The sequence below is a fragment of the Eptatretus burgeri genome, unplaced genomic scaffold, assembly GCF_056783735.1.
Source record: "Eptatretus burgeri isolate ZD-2024b unplaced genomic scaffold, Ebu_testis_v1 Ebu_testis_scaffold_1805, whole genome shotgun sequence".
Classification (NCBI taxonomy): domain Eukaryota; kingdom Metazoa; phylum Chordata; class Myxini; order Myxiniformes; family Myxinidae; genus Eptatretus; species Eptatretus burgeri.
This window is the reverse complement of record NW_028223754.1, coordinates 1-5,000: the sequence shown is the minus strand read 5'-3', so window position 1 is coordinate 5,000 and position 5,000 is coordinate 1. Positions and strand designations below refer to the sequence as shown.

The 5,000-nt window shown below is 30.5% G+C and overlaps 1 long non-coding RNA gene across 1 annotated transcript; it reads right to left on the bottom strand.

Moving 5' to 3' along the window:
* Positions 1-2,181: 2,181 nt before the first annotated feature.
* On the bottom strand, positions 2,182-3,829 carry LOC147006846 (uncharacterized). Its single transcript, XR_015054570.1, has 3 exons — positions 2,926-3,829; positions 2,652-2,828; positions 2,182-2,554 (listed from the first exon to the last, which is right to left on the bottom strand). It is a non-coding gene; the product is annotated as an uncharacterized LOC147006846 (long non-coding RNA).
* Positions 3,830-5,000: the final 1,171 nt, after the last annotated feature.

Here is a 5,000-nt window from a genome sequence, read left to right as displayed (position 1 = left end):
GAAAAAGTTGATAGGTTCATCGTGAAGAAGATGATTAGTGCTAAATTGAAACTTGGACTTGGAAATTCAAAAACTTATAGGCTCTAATGATGCCATTAAGACTGAAGAGCAATTAGCTGATGAATTACATAAACCAATATTCACAAAGTTTCAGAGAAGGAAAGTTTATTCCAAGGAAGTTGATTATATCTGGTCTGCTGATTTGATTGAACTCAATAATGATAAGGGGTACAAGTATGCTTTAACCGTTATTGATTTGAGGAGTAGATATGCGTGGGTTGTCCCTTTAAAAACAAAACAGGTAATACTCTTATGTTAGCTTTTCAACAGATATTTAATAAAAGTAAGAGAAAACCTAAGAAATTGTGGACTGATGAGGGTAGAGAGTTTTATAACAAGACATTTATGAATTTTCTAAAAAATAACAGTATTACATTATACAGTACCTTTAATGAAGGGAAGGCAGTTGTTGTTGAACGTTTTAATCGTACCTTAAAAGAGAGACTATATAAAAAATTCACACAACTCGGTTCACAACAATGGTCATCTTTTATTCAAGATATTGTGGATAAGTATAATGACACGATTCACACGTCAACGAATATGAAGCCATCAGAAACATTTACAAAATTAAAATATGAAAAAGAGATTAATGTCAGAAAACCTAAGTTCAAAGTTGGTGATATCGTAAGAATATATAGGTGGAAATCTCATTTTGAAAAGGGTTTTACTGAACGATGGACGAAAGAACTTTTTAAAATTGTTGATGTAATAGATACAGTTCCTTGGACTTATAAAATATATGATTTGGAAGGGGAAGAGATTTTAGGTTCATTTTATTCACAGGAATTACAAAAGACAAAACTAAGCAGATAATACACCTTTGTGGACACTAGAGGGACAAGTCCGAGGTGTATTACAGTATATAATGTGTGTCAAGGGGGACGTTCTTAGATCTGTGAACCCCAAACACAGAATCCTCAACTGAATAGTCAAGGCTTAACTTTTGTTTGTGTGTGTGTGTGTGTGTGTGCAATGGGAGAAATAGGTTGGCGCTTCACTCCCTCCTACTATACACCGTTGTGGACACTCGAGGGCCAAGTCCGAGGTGTATAACAGTATATAATGTGTGTCAAGGGGTGGACGTTCTTACATCTGTGAACCCCAAACACAGAATCCTCAACTGAATAGTCAAGGCTTAACTTTTGTTTGTTGATGTGTATGTGTGTGTGTGTCCCAACCCTCACATTCAAAATCTCAACCCCAACCCTCACATTCAAAATCTCAACCCCAACTCAATCCTCGCCCAACACAATGTCTTTTTCAAAATGAGATTTCCACCTATATATATATATTTTTACGTTTTTTTTTTCTTCTTCCAATTCTGTCTTTTAAGGCTTTCAGGTTTGATGACGTAGAAAGGGGGAGTAAGCCTGCACTTTCTTCCCAGAACTTTCTTGATCTTGCTCCCATCAAGCACCATCCGACAAAGAACTACATCGATAGGTTTAGATCCCAAAGAGTGATAGCAACTCCAAAAGTCTCCAAAATATAAATAAATAAAATAATAATAATAATAATAAATAAATAAATAAATAAATAAAAGCCCCCAAAAAAGTTTCAAGTGTCCAACATAAACCCAACTTTCCAAGTCTTCAAGGTATAACCACATTCCCGTTGAGTTTCCAAGATATGTATCACATTGTGAGTTATCAATCCAGAACCCACATTTCAAGTATTCAAAGTAAAACCAACTTACAAAGTCTCTTAAGGATAACTCATTTACTGATTTTTTCAAAATTTGTGAGTCTCCAAGGTAGGACCCATATTTAGAACCATCTTGGCAGAACCCTTTTCCTGAGTCTCCAAGGTAGTTATTTAAACCATCAAGGCAGAACTCATTTACTGATTTTTTCAAAATTTGTGAGTCTCCAAGGTAGGCCCCATATTTAGAACCATCTTGGCAGAACCCTTTTCCTGAGTCTCCAAGGTAGTTATTTAAACCATCAAGGCAGAACTCATTTACTGATTTTTTCAAAATTTGTGAGTCTCCAAGGTAGGCCCCATATTTAGAACCATCTTGGCAGAACCCTTTTCCTGAGTCTCCAAGGTAGTTATTTAAACCATCAAGGCAGAACTCATTTACTGATTTTTTCAAAATTTGTGAGTCTCCAAGGTAGGCCCCATATTTAGAACCATCTTGGCAGAACCCTTTTCCTGAGTCTCCAAGGTAGTTATTTAAACCATCAAGGCAGAACTCATTTCTTGATTTTTTCAAAATTTGTGAGTCTCCAAGGTAAAACTTGTATTCTGGCTCATCAAGGTATAACTTGTTCAGTGGGTATTGTGTTGATAACTCACAATGAGTACTATTGCTGTAAAACTCTTTTTCAGGATTTTGCTGGTCTCCAAGGTATAACTCTTTGGTTGGGTCATCAAGGACGAACTCGTTCTGTGGGTCTTGGTCGCTCATAAGGTCTTCAACCAAGCCAACAATTTCGCCCCAAGTTGTAGCAAAAGCAGTATTTTCATTTCGTATTTCAGACACAATTTCCTGTGAGAGAAAATAATAATGTATTAATTAAGTTATTTAATTATTAAATGAGTATGCTTCAATCAAAGTTTGAAAATAGGAAAATAAAAAATCTTACCTCAATAGATAAGAGGTTTGAATCCAGTTCATCAACTTGAAGGTTTAGTTCCATACAAGACAGAGAGTTCCAAGGAACACCAAAGTCATCCCACTCAAGGTCTTCAACCAAGCCAACAATTTCCCCCCAAGTTGTAGCAAAAGCAGTATTTTCATTTCGTATTTCAGACACAATTTCCTGTGAGAGAAAATAATAATGTATTAATTAAGTTATTTAATTATTAAATGAGTATGCTTCAATCAAAGTTTGAAAATAGGAAAATAAAAAATCTTACCTCAATAGATAAGAGGTTTGAATCCAGTTCATCAACTTGAAGGTTTAGTTCCATAGAAGACAGAGAGTTCGAGACAAGCACACAAAACACCATTGCCAGCAAAAACAAATGTTTAAAATGGAGCCTGGGTTTGAAGCTTTTATAGAGAAAGACTGGTGGGTGTGGTTTCCTTTGGAAATTCCCTGGGCAAGCCGAGGCAAGCCTTCATTGGGAAATTTTTCAAAACCATAACATCCTGTTATTTTCTAGTGATTTCTTTGTGAGTCAGAGATGAACTGGAAATGATGTAAGAGTGGGCGGGGCTTAGCAAAAGTAGGCGGAGCTTAGGAAAAGTGGGCGTGGCTTAGAAAAAATACCTTATGAAAAGTGGGCGGAGCTTAGCAAAAGTGGGCGGGGATTAGGAAAAGTGGGCGTGGCTTAGAAAAAATACCTTATGAAAAGTGGGCGGAGCTTAGCAAAAGTGGGCGGGGCTTAGGAAAAAATACCTTATGAAAAGTGGGCGGAGCTTAGCAAAAGTGGGCGGGGCTTAGCAAAAGTGGGCGGGGCTTAAAGAAAAGTGGGCGGGGCTTATTGAATACCTTGTGGAAAGTGGGCGGGGCTTAACAAAAGTGGGCGGAGCTGAAAGAAAAGTGGGCGGGGCTTAACAAAAAATAACCTGTGGCTCAGGAGGTGGTCAAACAAGAGCATTAAGAGAAGTTTATCATTTCGTAATGGCACAAAAGGGATATCTTAAAAAATATAAAGATTCAAATGTTTTGTTTGTCAATATTTTAGATGGGGATTATTGTGCAAAGAAAATTAAACTATTGAAGGAATTTGAGAATGAACAAATCTTTATAGGTTCAATGAGTGAGCTGTTCAACCCCCAGGTGTTCAATTCAATGAGGTTCAACCTCCAAGTTAAAAGGGGAGACAAATAAATATACCTTGGGATAAAAAGGGGGTTTATTTTTAAGGAAAAAAATATGAATCGCTGAAAATCCCCCATTCATTTACATGGGGAAAAGTGAGCCAGAATCAGTATTCTTACCCTACTTATATATATATATATACATATATATATATACATACATATATATATATATATATGGATGTGTATATATATATATATATATATATATATATATATATATATATATATATATATATATATATATATATATATATATATATATATATATATATATATATATATATATATATATATATATATATATATATATATATATATATATATATATATATATATATATATATATATATATATATATATATATATATATATATATATATATATATATATATATATATATATATATATATATATATATATATATATATATATATATATATATATATATATATATATATATATATATATATATATATATATATATATATATATATATATATATATATATATATATATATATATATATATATATATATATATATATATATATATATATATATATATATATATATATATATATATATATATATATATATATATATATATATATATATATATATATATATATATATATATATATATATATATATATATATATATATATATATATATATATATATATATATATATATATATATATATATATATATATATATATATATATATATATATATATATATATATATATATATATATATATATATATATATATATATATATATATATATATATATATATATATATATATATATATATATATATATATATATATATATATATATATATATATATATATATATATATATATATATATATATATATATATATATATATATATATATATATATATATATATATATATATATATATATATATGGATGTATTTTTATATATATATATATGGATGTATTTTTATATATATATATATATATATATATATATATATATATATATATTTATATATATTTGTATATATTGGGTCTCCGAAATAGGTGACCCTTATTGTCAGTAATTCTGTCTGTTTGTTTGGATGTTTGTTCGTTTGTCATCAGCATAATTGGTCGTAAACGTGGGCGGATTTTGACTAAACTCGGGTGGTAGG